We start from the raw sequence: 19,983 nt of genomic DNA, 5'->3' as shown, positions 1-19,983 counted from the left end.
GGAGAAGAGAGTGGTTTTGTTTTCCCTCTCCCCCCAATTCGGTTTAGGTGCAGATCTGCTGGCATCCATCACCGGAGAATTTATAATTTAGAATAGCTTACAAAATTAGGATGCTAGTTTCTGTGCTCAACGATTGTGTTACCTTGTGATTCTAAACTAAGATTGTGTGGTGTTTTGCTTCACTCGGCGACTCAGCTGGGTTCCAGACAAAGGTACCGTAGCAGAGCATAGGTTTGCAAGAAGTGCACCCCTGCTAGCCGTGGAAATTTGGGAGTGTGGATTGGGTTTGGCGGCAGCTAGTCGAGGGGAGAAGAGAGCGATTTTGGCTCTCTGAGTCAAAGAAAGTCTGCCGGGCTGTGAACAGGTCTGCCTGTCCGATTGCTTATTTAATATTTCACACAATATTGATTTGCATAATACTAGAGATATTGCAGAAACGAGCCAGGGAGCTGTAGGAGCCCAGCATGTCTGCAGCAATCCCCACTCCACAGTGGATTCATCCCGAGTACTGATGTTCCAGTTGTCATGGGGTTCTGGGTCCAAGTGATGGAACACTTGCAGGGCCTGGACGGCGGATCCATGAGACCACTGGAGGTGGATGGGATGCGGTAAAACTGCCCCAGAGCCAGACCCACGGACCTGTGGCCAACCCGCTATTTCCAAATGCTTCCACTGTAGTCACCTCAGCCGATGGAAAAAGGATTTTTAATATTTTTAAGTTTATTGATTGTGTGTGAGTGTGTAGCTCAGGACATTGTCTATATTGGTATATATTCCATGAATACTCGAAAAATATGTACTTTGTTGTTGGGTTGAAAGTTCTGTAAATATTGATTAGATTCTGTTAGATGAATATGTTATTATTTTATATCTTATTTTCTGTCTAGATGTTCCATTAATTTCTGTGAGGGGGCTGGCTGCGGAAGTATTCAGTATAATTGTGAGTTTATGTATTTCCCATTTTTATTTATTTAGTGTGTGTGAGGTGAATGTGCATGTTTGTGTGTGGTCTTGGGGGTGCACGTTTGTGTGTTCTGTGGAGGTCAAAGGTCAATCTTGGGTATCATTACTTAGGAGCTGTTATTTTTATTTTATGTGTAAGAATATTTGCCTGTGTGTATGTATGCATACCATTTGTGTGTCTGGTACCAGTAGAGGCCAGAAGAGGGCATTAGATTTCCAGGAACTGAAGTTAATGGGCAGTTGTGTGCCTCCGAATGGATGCTGGAAACTGAACCTGGGTCCTTTACAAGAATAACAAGTTCTCTTAACTGATGAGCCATTTCTCCAGCCCTTAGGAATTCCTTTTCAAGATTGGGTCTCTCACAAGGACCTGGAACTTGCTGATTGGGGTTGGCTGGCCAGATGATAAAGCCTAGGGAATCTATATTTCTGTCTCCTTATGCTGGGATTACAAGCATTGCCTTGATGACATCCATCACTGGGGCAGAGGACTGAATGCAAATCCTTGTGCTCCTGTGACATGCATTTTCCTGGCTGGGCTCACTCCTCAGTCCTTCTGTTTTGTTAACATATTTTATAGTTGTGGTGTTCAGTACATATACATGTAGAATTACTATTCCCAGTATAGTTGCCTTTTTAATCATTGAATAATCTCCCTTTGCTGTTTCTAGTAATTTCTTAACCCAAAGTCTTTTTCTGGTATTAATAGTTATTTTTGTGTTTTCTGAATATCTTGCATGATATATAGATATTATACCCTTTTAGTTCCAGTCAGCCAGCATCCTTAAATTGGAAGTGAGTTTCTTGAAGACATTACATAATCGATCCACTCTGCCAGTCTCTGCCTTTTAACTGGTGTATTTAAAGAACTTATGTTTAATATAACTGTTTATACATTGGCAGTCTCAGTCTCAATTTTATGTTTGTTTTTCTTTTTGTGCCTTCTGTTATAAGTTTTCTATTTTATTTGTTCTATTGACTAGTGGATTTACTAGACACTTTTAAAATAAAGATAAAGCAATTTAGATTTGGATAAGGACTGACTGGAGGGTACAGAGATTTCCAAGGTATCCTGGATTCACACACATATGGTTTTAATCATTCTCTCTTCAAGGACGGTATTTTTGTTATAAACAGTGAAGCTGCGGCTGCATTTCATGATCACTGTGAGTCTATACATTATGGGCTTGAACATTAAAACCATTCAATGTAGGGGAACCTGTATTAACCACCACTTCCCACCACAGCTCAGGGAATGTTGCTGAAGAGGGTAGGAAAGAGGTCTGGGCAACGGGAGGAGTGCTGCAAAGTGTTTTTTTTTTTTTAAAGATTTATTTATTTTTTATTTATATAAGTTACATTGCAGCTGTCTTCAGACACACACTAGAAGAGGGCATCTGATCCCATTACAGATGGTTACGAGCTACCATGTGGTTTCTGGGAATTGAACTCAGGACCTCTGGAAAAACACTCAGTGCTCTTAACCGCTGAGCCATCTCTCCAGCCCAAAGCGTTGTTTTCTGGACAGGACATGGATACAGCAGTCATGATCTCGGAGTACGGCACTTCCTCCGTTTCATCTTCTAAATCTCCAGGACCCCCCCAGACCCCCCATTCACTCAGAATCCTGCAGGGACAGGTATTTTGGCATCCGAAGTGTCAACTCAGGATGATGTAACACAAACATGCCACAACTCCAGCACACTTCTTAGGAGTTGGGAAGGGAACAAATATTTATTGGGTAGTTTTTATGGCCAGGGATCATGCTAGGGTGACTTAAAAAAATTCTCACTTAATCCTCAGAAGAACTTTGGAAATAAATGGCTTTACTTTTACTGAAGGGCTAAGGGGTTGATACAACTGACTGCGTGTCACAAAGACACCAGACAATGTCACTAGCATGCAAACTCATCCGTCTCTCAAATCTTTTCATTTCAATTAAATAGTCTTGGCTATACAATTATTACATCATTTAATCTTGTTTATACCATTTTGGAAGATTAACTTTATCTTCATTGAGCTATCAGTGACCATTAGCTTTTCCATTTTTAAATTAAAATCACTGCTAAATGGATACATAAAACCATAAAAATGAGGTAGGCAGGTGGTGCACACCTTTAATCCCTGCACTCAGCAGGCAGAGGCAGGTGGATTTCTGAGTTGGAAACCAGCCTGGTCTACAGAGTAGGTTCCAGGACAGTTAGGACATAGAAAAACTGTCTCAAACAAAAACAAAAACCCAAAACCAAACCAAACCAAACCAAACCAAACCAAACCAAACCAAACCAAACCAAAAACAAGCAAACAACTCCCCAAACTAAAAACCATAAAAATGATAAACACTTATGGGTACCATATGACGCTTTGATACTTGTGTATGCTGTAGTGTTCAGATCATGTTAAATATGCTACTCTTCAAACATTTATTATAAAACTTTTTCTGGTGAAAATATTCAAAGTCCTCTGTTTTAGGTTTTGAAAATCTATAGTACTTTATCGTTTATGTTGTGCAACGGCATATCAGAGCTTCTTGCTCCTACCCAACTACCGTTTATCCATTAACTTTTGATGTATGAATGTACCTAAGAGGAAAATGAATAGTTGGATTGCCCACATAAGCCAAGATCACCATTTGGGGCTGGCTTCCACTATTAGTGCGTGTGTGTTTGCATGTGCACACATGTACATGTGTGCACCCATATGTGTGGCAGATAGAGATCAAAGGCAGGTGTCTTCCTCAGTCGTTTACCACCTTAGTTTTTTGAGACAAGATTTCTCAGTGAGCCCAGAGCTAACTCATTGGCTAGAGAAGCTTCCAGAGAGCTTCTGGGATGAGTCTGTCTCTCACCCACCCCAGTGCTGAGGTTTCAGACAAGCTACTCTGTCAGGCTTTTGTATGTCAGAGTTGAGAATTCAAATTCCTTTATTGACAGATCTATATCCTCAACCTCAGTATTACTCAACTATTATGACTACGGGAATCAACTTGGGTCCAATGGGTGGTCCTCATATGTTTCACGTGTTTTTGAGTATCACCTGGGATGCTACTCAAAAGGATTCATTTCTAAGATTCTTTAGGGTGTTTAACTTATCCTGGTTTGGGGAGGGATTGGGAACAAACAAATGCCACAGCAATATGAAATGTGAGGGAAAGCTGGGAAACAATGCCTTACAAGAAAATTTGAGGGCATGAGACTTGAAATTGAACCATGAAGTGCTGAAAATTCTAGTGAGAAGGGTAGGTGTGGAGGGTGGGATGGGGGGGAGTGGAGGGAGAGGGGTGCCAGGTATATTTTGCAAGTGCCGTCAACTTGGTTTCTTTCTTTTATAGTCTAGGGTGAGTTTCACTAACTCACTTAAATTTCCAAGTCCACTTAGTATTCTGCATAGAGAGTGACTGTCCTGGGCAGTAGTAACAGAGGTCTTTCCTATAAAAGAATGCCTGTGGGAGTCACTCTTCCCAGCAGTCCTCCTGTCATGCAAATGAGGTGGGTGGAGGCAGGGTGTAGTGTGGCAGCTTAGGGTTTGAGAAGCAGAGAGCTTTTCTGTTTGGGCCAGGCTTCCTTTGGCAACTGGTTCCCTTTCTAGTCTGTCCTGGTTTTCCCTTCACGAAGATCATATTTCAGATTAAAAAAAAAAATCAAGCCGGGCAGTGGTGGTGTAAGCCTTTAATCCCAGCACTTGGGAGGCAGAGGCAGACGGATTTCTGAGTTCAAGGCCAGCCTGATCTACAGAGTGAGTTCCAGGACAGCCAGGGCTACACAGAGAAATCCTGTCTCGAAAAAAAAAAAAAAAATCAAGAACCTAATTCTCTAAAAGAGTCAGAACATTTGGCAGCATCTATATCTAATCCCGCAGTGGTCATAGTCAGCTGGACCGAGCATGGCGGCGGTCCTGTTTAGAACATTAACGGCCTCATTCCTCACGTGTTTGCTGCCTGATCTGGACATCTGCGTTTGCCTTCAGCCCAACAAATGATTACACGTTTCGCATATAACTGTGAAGGCTTGTGTGTATGTGTGTGTAGCCCTGGCTGTCCTGCGATTAGCTCTTTACAACAGGCTGGCTTTGAACTTAGAGATCCACCTGCCTCTGCCTCCCAAGTGATGGGATTAAAAGCACGTGCCACCACTGCCTAGACAGCTTTTTTTTCTTTTTTGTTTGTTTATTTTGCTTTTAACAATAAATGTATTGAAATGAAAAAGAAAGCTAGTTGCTTGTGTCAAAGATAATTTAAATCTGTGAGCACCACGGAGAAGGAAGATTGACAACATAGGAGCTCTGAGGATGATGAGGGAGATGAGAGAACTGCCTGTCACCAGCTGGCACTATCCAGAGGTAAATAAATGGCGATCACCCGGGAAAGTATTAAAATCCCCGGATCCCCTGGGAAGACTTTAAAATCTTCTCTAGCTCTGGAAACCTGGCCTTTTCATTTGGCCAAATCTCACATTAGCGGCTTTTCTTTCTGGAAAAAAAAAGTGTGTGTGTGTGTGTGTGTGTGTGTGTGTAGTTGAACTTCTGGGTACTTAAGGTCCTGCATGCCGAATCCATTCTGGGAAGAGACCCTTCATGGACACATGCGATGCTCTTCAACAGGAGGATTTTTGTAGCTTGGTGACCTGAAGTCTAAACTTCAAAAACAAATTTAAACGTAGACAAGTGTTTTTGACTGGGTCTTTACGGTGTTGCGGATGACCTGGATGCTAGGCAGACAAATGCCCCCACCAACTTAGATACATCCAGAGCGCCAGCTACCTGGATTTCAGGAACTGTTTGAGAGTAGTTGAATAGTTGGGGGAAGTTAATTAAGAAATCAGTTCTGTAGAAATCAATTGAATTTGTAGAGTGGCTTGCTTTCTGTTTGGGGCTTTCCTCTACAAAGTGGGCAGGTGCTGGTATAATGACAAAATGACCACAAGAGGGCAGCAAAGACAAAATTATGTTCTTTTCCTCAAGGGGTCTGGTGAACTAGGTCATAAAAGGGACGGTGCTCACAAGAGGGCAAAGAACGGGTAAACTAGCCCAGGGAAGGTTATAGATTTATTTATAGTCTTGTTAGTAAAGTATTAAAATGACAGAACAGAACACAGTCTACCCACTATTTGACTGGAGTCTGCTTTAAGAGATCATAGAAAAAAAGACTTAAAATTTGTACTCTGGAGTTGTACTCCTGTGTGTTTGCCTCCAGATCTTGCAAGTGTTTGTGGGTGAATAGGTTCCCTTCCTTCAGCTCTGACTGAAGATTACCTCTGCAGTTTTCCATCCCCAGAGCCCAGGACATTTCCTCCACTGGCTGCTGCTAGAGCAAAGACGAAGCCCAATTTCCACAGCCTCAAAATGTCCAGGAGCCTCAAAGGGCAGTACTTGTTTTTGTTCCTCTAATGGATGAGACAGCCGCCAGTGTCTCCGTGTTTGTTTGCCGGGCAAAGCCGGGCAGTGCCAGAAGGCTAGAGCTCCCAGTCTCATGACTTTAAGACTAGAAAAAAATGGCCTCCAAGCTCTTTTCTTGATGGCAGAAAAATAAAAAATTTCCTTCTCCTTTCTTGTAGTTCATATTTATAGATACCTGAGGTGCCAACCTTCATGAAAACAGAATTAGGAAACTCTGTGGTCCATAGCAAGACTTTTTGAGATCTTTAAAATAAAAATTATGTAAGACAGGAGCTTATCTTGATATGTATATTTTTTTAAAGCCCAGGAGTCTTAAAAACTGGCTTTCTTAAGGATGGAATGTAGAATTTCCCACCCAAGGCAGAAGAATTCATCCTGTAAACAATCATAGGAAAGTCTTAAAGGCCTTGAAAGACGTGAGTCTAGACACCCAGAAAGCTTCCAGTGGCCACACCAGAAAGTGCCCTATCAGCTGTCACGAGGGGAGACTGGGTCTGAAGGAACACTTGGATGTATAGCTAGTGTATATTTATTGATATATGTTCTTTTTTTTTATCCACCTCCCTTTTTTTGTGAAAGTCTGAAAAAAAAGTTGTGTTAGTGTGATACAGGTAATTGCTTAAGCTTAAACAACAGAAGCCCCACTGAACAATTAATCTCCGATAGTGTTTAACATCAGGAGCCGTTTCCATGGAGCCAAGGGAACTGCTTTTTATCTAGAGAAGGGGAAGGCACAGACAATAAACAAGGTTAGAGATAAATGGGGTCCCGTGGTTAGCAGTGCTGGGAGCAGGGACTTCAGGGCATCCGCGTTCGGATGCACCAGTGACAAATGCACACAAGGAGATGAACAGTGAACGCTTTCGATCTGCGGAGGACGCTGAACACACAGAACCCTGGCTGTGTGGAGAGTCTGAAGGACTCTGAAGGGAGCAGAGGAGACAGACACACACAGCCGGCATCCGTGTGCATACCTCAAGTGGGGTGGATATGTCAAAATCCAAAGTTACAGAGAGCAGATGCGGTGAGCGGGGAGGATAAAGCCAGGGCTAGGCTGCCCGAACCACACGAAATGCGGTCAGCCACCATTGCCACGGGAAGAGTTGCTCAGCCATCATTGCCACGGGAAGAGTTGCTCAGCCACCATTGCCACAGGAGGAGTTGCTCAGCCTGAGTTCCGGAGAACTGGTAGCTAATTCCCTGACATGAGTCCCTGTAAACTGTTTAAAATAGCACCCCAAATAAAGCCAAGAGCTCTTCCTCTTTGATAGAGGGTTTGAAAACAGGGGGATATTTTCCTTTCCACTAGGTTTGTATTTGAGAGCACACACGGGCCACGGGCTCCTCATTCCTGAATGTCCTACACTGTCTCAGGTGGGGCACAAGGATCCTTGGGTCACTAGCAAATGCCAGCTGGGTGACACTCCCTACAGGAGGCAGGAAGCTGGCCTCCAAGACTCTGATGTCTTACTCAACTTCTTTGGTTTTCCTTTTCTCTCTCTGTCTCCACTCCTGCCTTCTTGAAATACACCAGTCATCCATAAAATAACTGAGAGTAAGCAAATGACCCTTTCCACGCCAACATTAACTTAACACTAGCTTTTTGCTGTGATTGCATCTGATTGGGTTTTAAATACACAGGGCACCAGGTATTCAGTCAAGGTCGCCTTGTGAATTTTGCAAAAGCTTTTTTCCCTCTCCTTTCCTCTTTAACTTTCTTCACATCTGAACATTTTCTGAAGCTGGATATATTCTTTCCTTGTGTCTTATTTCAACCACATTACACATATTTGTTTTAAAAAAGTGGCATGGTTCTTATTTTGAGGAGTGGAAGTCATTAAAAAACTTCACCTAAACTCTGTGTGGCAAGAATGTCTGCATTCACTGCTTTTGCCACTGAGACTGTGGCTTGAGTGGTAACCTCGTGCTGGATTTCCACCTAACTCATTCATACGAACGCACCACCTTACAGTGTGCGCCTGTGAGTGATGTACTCGTATGGACTCTTTACTTCTTGCTGGGCATTTAGATGCCATCTTGTTCTTCACTACCATGCTGCTGTAAGGGCTGCTGGACACCACAGTTCATGGTTCTCTTGACACCAGAGCTGAGAATCTCTGCCCAGAATCTGGCCACTACCCAGCTCACTTGAGTTGTTTAAACTGGGTTATGCTGTACCTGTGATATGCGTGTTGTATTTTGGAGATTTGAATATGTAAAAGAAGATACAAACCTCAATAATTTCAACAGACATCATTAATGTTCTCTGTTTCTCTTTTCGTTATAATGTGGCTAGCTGTTAGAGAATAGTCACAGTAAACATTAAGTCTATGGCTTGGATCTGTGGCTTACCCACTGGATAGCGTTGATGGCAGTGTTTCTGTAGGATGTGAGGTTTATGAATTCTTGCTTTTCCCCTAATTCCTTTGTTTTGCTCTGAATTGCACTTGAGTTTTAGAGTTGCTGGCTACCGACGAAGAGGCTCCTTTCATTCAAACCCACCAATCACACCAGTCCTTCTACAACTTTCCCTTCCAGACCCTCCCTGGTTTCCTAATTGCTGCCAGGGCAGGGCAACTGTTAGGGACACGGATGTGCCTTCAGGTGTTCTGGATGACTGAGGGTGCTGGATGCTTGGCCAGCGAAGAAGAGCGGCGTGGTTCCATTATTTATGGAGTTTTGGAGGTTACCACAGCACTCTATAGTGTCTTCTTAAAATTATTGGTCTGAGATTCTGCTTAAGGGTGCAGATTTAGCTCTCAGCGATCACAGGCAAACTTATATTATCTGTGAGTCAGCTTCTCTGCCCAAGAAACTGAATAAATCTGTGAAATGCTAATCCATCTCTACTGAGCTCAATAGTGAGGTTTCAAGGGAGGGCCTCCCCTCCCCCCTCCAGGGACCCTCTCTGGGAAGGCAGGGATTTGAGACACCCTCGCTCCCACTGGAGACAGGGATAAGGCATGTACCATTCTCTCTACTTACACAGCAGCCTGTAAGAGGGCAGCTGAGGCAACCTGGAAGGCACTTCTGTCCCCCATAGTGGTGGCTTCCCCATGTGTGACGTGGCTTCCTGTCATCACCATTTCCAATGAGAAAAACAAATTGCTTCTGTGTGGTTGCATGTAGAGGAGAGAGCCTTTTTAGCTCGCTGGAGCCGGGAGTTTGATAGAGAGCCTGCGTCCTGCGTGCCAGTTGTTAGTGGGTAGGGCACAGGGTGATTTTTCATTGTCTGCTGAGCTCAAGCCCACCCCTTTGGAGTGGGTCTCAGATTTGAAAACAAATCTTCACAGTGGCTTTTCCAACCTGCTTGGGTAAAGAAGGATGGAACTGTTGCTCAAATCTTTCAAAGGACCAGAAAGTTGAGCGACACGGCTTGTATCTTTGCTGAAATATTTCTACATGACAGCAAATACTCCCATCTTCAACAGAAGCTTTGTTTGCACAAGGGGGAGACTTGTGCTGTGGCGATGTGGGCTTTGTGGTTAGGCAAAGTTAGATTTGAGTGGCAAGTCCACCATCCTCATTAGCTCTGGGGGCTTGGATAGGGGCTGGCCAAAATAAGCCTCAGTTTTACATCTGTAAAATAGGAACATCAACATCATTTACATCAAAGGTTGCTAGAATGCTAAAATGCAACTGATATTATAGTCGTTGCCATAACATAGGCCTATTTAAAAAGATTCAATTGAGTAAAGCCATTGGCCACTTTGGAACCAGATGCCGGGCTGCTCTGTTCCAACAATCCAGCTCTCTGATATTTGCCTCACAGACTTGTTTCTCTCCAGGAAAGAGAATTTCAAATGGGCACCCTATCCTCATTGCTACAGTTCGGTATCTGGACTATGAGATAATTTAGGCAGAAAAAAAAATCATATTCAAGTTTAGAAAAAAATTGTGGAAATAAAGCTGATTTTTATTTCTACAGTCACAACAGTGAGCCAGAATGTCTGAGCACGTCTGCTGGGATGGTAGGGCTGGGGAGAATGCTTATTTTAGGATGAGCTTCAAGCTGGGAGAGGCCTGTGAGAAACAGGATGTTAGAGTTGCTTGGTTCTTTCCCCCACACTCCTGCAGTTCTGCTAGCTGACACTAGGGGCGTGTGAGCGCCACTGAGCAGAGGCAAGCAATCCTGATGATGCTTCCGTCTGTTCTTGGCTTGCTTGTTCCATTTGTTCCATAGAAATCTAATCTAATTTTATCTACTGATTCTAGTTCTGGCCCAGACAAAGAAGAAGACACTTCCGAGGAGGGTTTTTTATTTGCTTTGTTTTTTTAACGTGAAGAGAGCCTTCAGAAGCAAAGGGTCAGAGAAAATGGAGATGTCACTTTTCTGGGTTTGGTGAAGGCTGCACAGTTAGTGTCAAAGTCGGAGGAGGATAAACGGGCATCATCTAAAGGCGATAAATGATGGGTGAAGCTTGGCGAGGACCATTTGCTCAATTCCTTGGCTCTCTGTGCCACCTTTTCTCCCTTCAGGGACAGGAAGGTCACTTGTAACTCTTTAGGAGTGGAGTGGGATGAGGTCAGATGTCTGCATGTGTACGCTTGCGCACATTTGAGTGTGGATGTGTGTGCGCACGTGTGCGTGCATGTACGTGTGCTTGTGTGTTTCTGTTTCTTTTAGCTTAGATATCCACTACGTCAGACTGTCATATGTGTGGTCATGTCTCATTTAAGACATTTGTTGCACCCGGGCGGTGGTGGTGCACGCCTTTAATCCCAGCACTTGGGAGGCAGAGACAGGCGGATTTCTGAGTTCGAGGCCAGCCTGGTCTACACAGTCAGTTCCAGGACAGTCAGGACTATACAGAGAAACCCTTTCTCGAAAAACCAAAACAAAACAAAACAAAAACAAAAAAAACAAAAAACCCCAACCAACCAACCAACCAAACAAACAAACAAAAAGCCATTTGTTGCTCCACCCAGAGAGAAACAAATGGAAGCATGTGTTCTCTGACAGCACCAGCTGTTTGCACAGCTGTTCACTTGACATAGAATGGCATTATCCCCACTTGTCTTATTGACATCTTGGTGATTTGATGACATTTATTTTTGATAATGTTTTGTTTATTCTTTCGTACTAATGAGCCTGGGTTTCACCTCATGTATTTATTAGCTGTTTTAGCTTTCTCTTTGGAAATACTGTATATGTATTTATCTATTTGGGTGCTATATTTGTGGTGTGTGTGTGTACATGTTTGTGTGGGTATGTGCCTATGTGTAGATGTGTGGAAGCCAGTGGTCAGTGTTGGACATCTTCCTCAATTGCTCTCTACCTTGTGTTTTTCAGACAGGATCTTTCACTGAGCCTGGATGTCATTGACTTGGTTAGTTCAGCTGGCTGATGAGCTCTGGGGATCTGCTTGTCTTCTGTTCCCCAGCACTGCCATTACAGAAGAGTGCCTTTGCCCAGCTTTTAGGTGGGTGAAGAGGATTTGAACACATGTCCTTATGTGTGTGGCAGACAGTTTACCAATTGAACCATCTCTACAGCCTCTTGTTTAAGTGTTTCTGTTTGGTTATTTTCCTATTTTTCTTTTTAATTGGTCTTACTAACAATTCATATAATTTCTAGAAGGTCTACCAATAATCACATGGGTATACAATCTGCAAATATTATTTATGGCATGGTTTATATAGTACTACTTTATTATTGTGTGTGCATATGTGTTTGTGTGTTTGTGTAGGTGTATGTGTAAGTGTGCATGAGTGCAAACAGAGGCAGGAGATCAACCTTGTGTGGCCTTGCTCTGCATCTATCTCCCTTGTTCTTTTGAGGTAGGGTCTCATGTCCTGGGTGTCACTGATTAGGCTATGATAGCTGATTGGGGAGCCTGAGGGATCTGCTGATCTCCATCTACCTAGTGTTGGGATGACAAATACATGCCACCCTACATGGCTTCTTTACATGAGTTTTGGGGAATGAACTCAGGATATCATGTTTGCATGGCAAGTACTTTATTGATGGAATCATCTCTCTAGCACTACTTTGTAGTAATTACTATATTAGTCATATAATTGTGACATGGAATATAACTTTGGCTATTGAAGCATGGGTGTTTGATTTAGTAAGAAACTTTGAGACAGTCTTTTATAGTGTTTCTTTTCTAACCACGTTACCATCATTAGCAAAGGAGAAATTTACCAATCCATATCCTTGCCAACACTTGGTGTTAGCAGTCTTTAGATTTAACCATTTTGGTGAGTATCAAATTATATCTTTGTGGTTCAAAATTGCAGTTCCCTGGTGATTAGTAGTATGAGGCAATTTTAAATGTGCCTATTGTTTGTTTCCACATACTTTGTGGCAAAGGTAATAGATTTTTAATTATTCATTTATTTCTTGAGATGAGGGTCACAGAATATAGCCCAGGCTAGTCTGGAATTCATGACCCTTATGGTCCAGCAATCTGAATGCTCTGATTATAGGTGTGTCCCATCACATCTGGCTAGATAATACTTTTTTAAACTGTCAGAATGACCTTGTATACTGGAAAAAGCTTGCCTTAAGTCATGAGAAATGTTTTACTTTTCTTGATTCTTTTAAAAAATATTTTCTTCACTGTTTGCTTTTTACTTTTACTTATAAATCTTTGTTTCTAAGTAAGCTTGGCCTGTAGTTTTTCCCATGCACTGTCTTTATTTAGTTCTAGTTTCAGATTATAAAAACTTCATGAAGTGGAGAATGTCTCTTTTTTTATTTTTGTAGGTTTGAGACTTTTTTGATAAGGTAGATGTCAACCTTCTTAGAAGTCAAGGTCTGATGTTAATACATATGCCATTTCCTTTTTAAGGAAATCCTGGCAATTTGGCATCTTTTTATTCTAAATTGTAACATGTTTGGTGTGCTAGTTATGGACTTTTTACAAAGTGACAATGCCCCCAGGAGAAGAGAAGGGCAGGGAGACTGATTTTGATGCAGGCTGTGGAGCCCATGGTTACTTGGAATTTTACTTTGGGCCCTTGAGAGGCAGGGCATTGCAGCTGGGACCTGTCCCGGAGGAAACTGCTTGTTCATGATGATTAGGAAGTAAAGGGAGAAAGAGGAAGATGCGAGGCTCCTACATCCTTCTCAAGGACCTGCCCAGTGATCTCACTCCCTTTCCTTAAAGCTACCATTCGCTAAAAGTTCTATAAGTAGTCAGTATCTTACTATCCCGAAGAGTGCATGGTCAGGCCAATTTAAATATAAACTGTAACAACTTGTGTAACTTCCTGGCATGTTTGGTTCCTTTAGTTTCCCTGCAGAAAGTCATTTAGGGGATCTGGCAGAATTCGTTTCTGAATTTTCCTCTAATTTTAGGCAGCCTTAAATCTCACCCCAGAACTCATTAGTGAAGAATAATGAGCGGCTGTAAGATATTTAGGTGACATGTATTGGACATCTGCAAAACGTGGTTTATGGCTCCTTCGATAGGACATTTTATCTAGAAAATTCTTGGATGTGGAATCTTTTTTCTTTTTCTGCCTCGACAAATTCATCTCCACACAGCAGCAGATATGGTCTGCGTGTCAGTAGTCTTTTAGTTCGAGGGGGATGAAGAGAGAGCCACAATCAGTTTGTCTTAAACAGATAGGGAATTTGTTGACCCATTTAATTTAGAACCTGGGTGACCTAGAGCTGCCATCTGAACTTTCTCTGAAGCATTTTCTTAGAGCTGCTTCTTTTCCTTTATTTCATTCTCTCATTCTCATAATAGACAAGTCTGTTCTCCTGAGGAAAGGAAGATGGGTCCTTGACCTTCCAACCTAGCACTCTGACCTCTAAAAAAACCAAACAATTTTTTTTCTAACCTGACTATAGCAGAAAAGAACTGGCAAGACTCTAATTGGTCTTCTCTGAGTCACATGCTCATTCTTAAACCAATCACTGCTGTGGTGGGGGTGGGGTTAGGGACTCTGATTGTCAGGCTGAGTACTAAGTCTGTGCTGATGGAGGAGAAAGGGCAGGAGGAAATACCCTGTGATTGACAGTCCCTCAGGACCAGGGACTAGGTAAAGGTGTCTCCAGAGGAAAGTCCTGGCCAAGCGGCGGTGTCAGGTTGCTTTGTTATGCAGAACTTTTTGGTCTCTGTAGTCTGTGTCCTATTTTATTATTATTTTTCTCTAGAGGGCTTCTTTCATTAAGTGCCTTCCTTACACGTAGTGTGCTTTTCTGTCCTTGTCATCTGCTTGGAATTTACTGATTATTTAATCAGAATTAAAGGGCCTCTTAACCTTTGCCCAACAGTAAGTTTGAATGGTGAATACCCTGAGGATCCCTTGTCTCTGTAAGGAGAGGATGAAGATGATAACATCATCTGAGCTCTTAGGAAGATTAGCTGCCCCTCTCTTAAACGTTTTTCTCCAGGGTTGTAAAAGCAGATTGAGGAAAGCTCCAGCCTCTACACAGGCACTGAAGGAGACAGAGGTGTTGCTTCTGTAAGCTGTGACTTTAAAACATGATCTTGTCGCTGGTAGCCAACTGGGAGGACTAGGGAGAACATCTGTCTGTCTGTCTATTTATCATCTATCTATCTATCTATCTATCTATCTATCTATCTATCTATCTATCTATCATCTATCTATCATCTATCTATATCGTCTATCATATCATATCTATCTACCTATCCTATCTACTATCTATCTATCCATCTATCTTCTACCTCTCTATCAATCATATCTATCATCTATCTATCCTATTTATCTATTATCTATCTATCTATCTATCTATCTATCTATCTATCTATCTCCATCATCATCATTATCATCATCTGCTTATATGTGTGCATGCCTGTGTGTGTAAGTGTGTTTGTGAATGTATGTGTTCTATGGTGAGATTCAAGCCTTACGTTTGTTTGAAGTGGAAATTTCTGGTTTCTTTGGAGACTCAGTTGTATCATGTGATGGTTTTCTGGAAACTGTCTTGTGAGAGCATGTTTTGTTGGAGCAGACATGTGAGAGGAGGTTTTGCTGAGATTAGATATGTGAAGTTTTTCTGGAAGCTTCCTGGGAAGGGGTATGTGATGTTTTGCTGTAGCGGATGCATGGTGTTTGGAAGGAGTGTGGGTGTAGCTTAGCAGGCAGTGAGTGATACTGTGGCATTGGTTCACCTTGCTGTTCTTTGATGGTTTTCACTGGGCTTTGATGATGCTGTGGCACTGGTTTGCCTTGCCTTCTTTGCTGATTATGGCTTGCCATGACTTCATAGAGAGAACCACAACAAGGACCTTTTTGTGGTATCAGCAGCTTCTACGGACTCTGCTGATTGGCGGAGCCTTGTGGTTTCTTTTTTCCGTCACTGCTGATTTGTTAACAGTGTTTGCAAGCTGCCGGAGCTACCACTGCTGATTCATGTGAACTGAATTGCTGATATCCTGACAACGAAGACTGGAATCATCCAAAAGAGTTATATCTAAAGGTCCACATCCCCCTTTCCATGATTAACCTTTCCTTTTTCCATCCACTACCACTGGTGGATGGTGGGCTAGAAGGGAGGTTAAAGTGTTTAAATACCTGTATTAAGGTAGGTTATGAAAAATCTAAGCCTACTTTTGTTGCTGTGGATCTGAGCTTGGTGACAGATGTTGGGAGTTAAGACCTCACCATATAAACCTAAATCTTGTCTGGCAGCTTGTCTTCAGCACAGCACAGCAGCTTCTACACCCACTGGAAGAGTCTAGTCCAAACGCGCCATGCAGGCCTAAGGCCTTAGCAGTTTCTCCCTTTTCTTTTAAGAAATAAAACTGTGGAAATCCTCCTCCTCCCTGGTTGACCCCCTCAAAGAGTAAGGTTGAAGGGGTCCTGAGAGACTGGTGTGGCTAAGATATGCTGAGCAAGCTGGGGATTGGCTCCATTTCACAAGCTGAGCTTGTGAGGAAGGAAGAGTCAGGGGAAGCTACTGGGCTCTCTTTTGATCCTGATAAGGTTTCTTTCTTGTCTAGGAGAGAATCATTCATAATTAAGTAAGCTTTAATGCTCAGCTCTCTCACCCACAGGAGACATAGCTAAATGTATGCTCTGGACCCCAAGCTAAGTGGGTCACTGTATCTTCCTTCAAAGGAAGCAATAGATGGTGAATCTCTACAGAGCAGAACTGGACCTGTGGTGGGTGAGATACTTGAATTGGCCCTCATCTAGCCTTTCAGTCTCTTCTATCTTCTGGCCTAATGACAAAAGGTGAACAATGGCCTGTTGGTACTGGCTTCCAGCCCCAATCTACCCAGTGCTGTTGCTGACTAGATTATGACATATATTTAAAAGGTAATTGTAGTGATTTGAATGAAAATGGCCCCCATAGTTTCATAGCAAGTGTTACTATTAGAAGGTGTGGCCTTGTTGGAGTAGGTGTGGCTTTGTTGGAGGAAGTGTGTGACCAGGGTAGGCTTTGAGTTTTCAGATGCTCAAGCCAGGCCCAGTGTCACTGTCTCTGCTGCCTGCTGATTAAGATGGAGAGCTCTCAGCTACCTCTCCAGCACCATGTCTGCCTGCACGCTGCCATGCTTTCCACCATAACAATAATGGACTGAATCTCTGAACTGTAAGCCAGCCCCAGGTAAATGTTTTCCTTTATAAGAGTTGCTGTGGTCATGGTGTCTCTTCACAGCAATGAAAACTGTATCAGGGACTGGGGTATTTATGTGATAGGAAGGCTTGACCATGTGTTTGTTTGGAGGAATGTGGGCTTTGCGATTTGAGATTAGTAAAGCAGCTGAATGCTTTAAGTGGGAATTCATAAGCCATATTAGTATTAGTAGGACCATGGAAGATGGTGGTGCTGAGGGTGATTTGAACCGTGAGGGCGTGGCTCAGAAGGTTGCAGAGGAGAAGAGTATCAGTAAGGGGCCTAGAGACAGTCCTTGTGATATTTTAGCAAAGAATGTGGTTGCTGTCTGCCATTGTCCAAAAAAAAAAAAAAAAAAATCTGCCTGAGGCTAAGTTCAAGAGCTTTGGCAGAGAAAATTTCCAGACAGCCTAGTTTTTGACTGTGTTGCTTGGTTATTTATTAGCGGCCATACTTTTTATAATTTATACAATTTATAATGAGTACAATTTATAATGAAAAAGAGCAAGCTGGGCAAGGGAAAATACAAAGTGTACAATCTGAGGAGAAAAGGGGTCCCAGGAAGTGTAAGCAGACTGAGGAAAAGCCTGACTGTAAGTGGAATAAAGGGAGTGGTGACCTTACAGCAAGACCCCAATTGTAGGAAGCGGGTGTGGCGGCCATTCCAAAATGGCACCTGAGGCTAACACCTGACTTCCTCATACGCCCCTGAAGAAGCCACGCCCACAGGCAATATTGCGCAGGCTCACTGCTATGCATAATCAGGCCATCTGCTACGTAGGGCAACGTCAGATCTTGCCATACCCACTGTCCTATCACATGCACTGGCGTGGCAGGCTCTGATTGGAGAAGGCAGAGGGATAAAGGGCAGTGGAGGAGAGGCTCGGGGGCTTTTTGAAGAATGTAAGGGTTCCTGAATAAACTGTGTTGGGAAGAAGAACTCAGATCAGGGAGCGGCACCCACCCAGCTAAGCTTCTGTTGGAAAGGAAGTAAAGAAAAGTTTAGGGCCCAGTGTGGTGGTGCATACCTTCGGTCTCCTAACACTGAAGGCAGAGGCTAGCAGATCTCTGAGGCCAGCCTGGTCTATAGAGTGAGTTCTAGGACAGCCAGGCTTAGGCAGTGAAGGAAACCATCAAAACCAGAAAGCTGGTGAAGATGTAGTTGAACAAGGTGGCCATGTCCAGTCCTAGCAGGCAGCAGAACTTGGCAGCTCGGCCATGTGGCTTTGGAGTTGAGGATGGAAGATAGGGGTTATGGAATCTCCCTCTGTGACTGAGGAAAGTCACTGCGGCTGGGTGTGTCAGGGGAATCCCTGAAGTGGAGCCTACAGCAGCCACTGTGTGAAGCTGTGAAGGTGAAGCCTGGATTGCCTTGGAGACCCCAAGGTGTTGGAGATGCCAGAGCCATGGGATACCTGCCGAGGAGAGCTGCTGACAGGGAGTGGAAGCAGCCAAGAGAAAGTGAAAGTAAAAGGTCTCAGAGGCTCCATCCAGGCTTAGAGTCATGGCTACTACTTCCTGCAGACATGATCTGATGTAGAAATTGGAGGGGAACCCTCCCCACTCCCCATAAGCTTTAACATCAGACATGGAGATGCTGAGTTTGGAGTTTGCCCAGCTGGAGTTTGGTCTTGCTTTGGTCCAGTATTTTCTTATTATGCTCTCTTTCCTCCCCTTTGGGATGGTAATGTACATCCTGTGTCATTATATGTTAAAAATACGTGATCTGTTTTTCTAATTTCGATTTTCAGGGGATTACAGTTATGCAATTGCATGAGTCTCAGAAGAGACTTTGGACTTTTAAACAGTGCTGACTGTGATAGACTATAGGGCCTATTGAAGTTGGACTACAATATGGCTACAAGCCTATGGGGGCCGGGGAGTGGAATGTGGTGGTTTGAACGAAAATACTCCTCTTGGACCCATAGGGACTGAGTGGCACTATTAGGAGGTGTGGTCATATTGGAGGAAGTGTGTCACCCGGGGGTGGGCTTTGAGGTTTCAGATGCTCAAGCCATGCCCAGTGTCTCTCTTTTCCTGTTACCTGCTGATCCAGATGTAGAACTCTCAGCTACCTCTCCAGCACCATGTCTGCCTGCATACCGTTCATACTCCCTGCCATGATGACAGTGGACTAAACCTGTGAAACTGCAAGACATCCCCAATTAAATGTTTTCCTTTATAACAGTTGTTGTGACCATGATGTATCCTTATAGGAATAGAAACCCTAAGTCAACAGACAAGCCTTATTTATAAAACAGGACTAAGATTATTTGCCTCAGGTGTTTTAAATGACACCATGCACTTGAACTCAAGCAACAGAAATGGCCAAGCAGATGTCTGCTAATGAGATATTCCAATTGTGCTGGACTACTGGCCATCCATTGTTTGCCCACAGCTTGGACAAGTTCCTTAAATGCTTTGTCAGCCACTCTCCTCATCCACAAAGCTGATGTAACATTCTTACCACTTTTTAAAACCAGTTTGATGGAGAATTTAGAGCCACATTTGTTTCTTATTACCAGACTATTATTATGTTGCTAAAAAATGCTAGACACTGGAGGTGGAATGAAAGCACCTCTCATCACTTCAAAGGTAAAAGCAAAACTTGAAATCTTCTGCCTCTGATGCCTCTTTTTGAGGTTCTGTACCTTTTTCTTCATCCTTGTTCATTCCCCCTCTCTATAGCTCAGCCTCTCTTTTCTTCATTAAAAATTATTAGCTGTCTTTTGCTGTGTGCAGTTTTGTTTCTTATTTGTTAATTTAAGTGCTTGCATAGTGCTTACCAGCATTGGGCATTGTGCTAAGCATACGTCTTAACTCACTTCATTCCGTAAGTTAAGTGTTTTATGCCCACTTTCTAAAGGAGGAGCCCGAAGCACAGTCAGGATACTTATCCAGGTGCCAAGCTTGTGAGTGATGAGCCTGAGGGTGAGTTCAGATCTATGTGCCACTGAGGATGGCGGTCCTGACCCAGCCTCTGCAGCGGCTAAGTTTAGTCAAGATTGATGGAGAACCCCTTCGTTTCTGGCATCTGTCTTTAGCATTTTGGATGACTGCATGGTTAGACACAGTCTTCC

General features: G+C 43.1%; 1 pseudogene; it reads right to left on the bottom strand.

Annotated features, from left to right (window-relative positions):
• LOC114639307 overlaps positions 1–19,983 on the bottom strand; it is a 124,629-nt pseudogene that overhangs the window by 1,015 nt on the left and 103,631 nt on the right.

This window comes from Grammomys surdaster, unplaced genomic scaffold (assembly GCF_004785775.1).
Source record: "Grammomys surdaster isolate TR1022 unplaced genomic scaffold, NIH_TR_1.0 125698, whole genome shotgun sequence".
Classification (NCBI taxonomy): Eukaryota; Metazoa; Chordata; class Mammalia; order Rodentia; family Muridae; genus Grammomys; species Grammomys surdaster.
The sequence above is the reverse complement of the archived record's forward strand: the minus strand, read 5'-3'. Positions and strand labels throughout refer to the sequence as shown.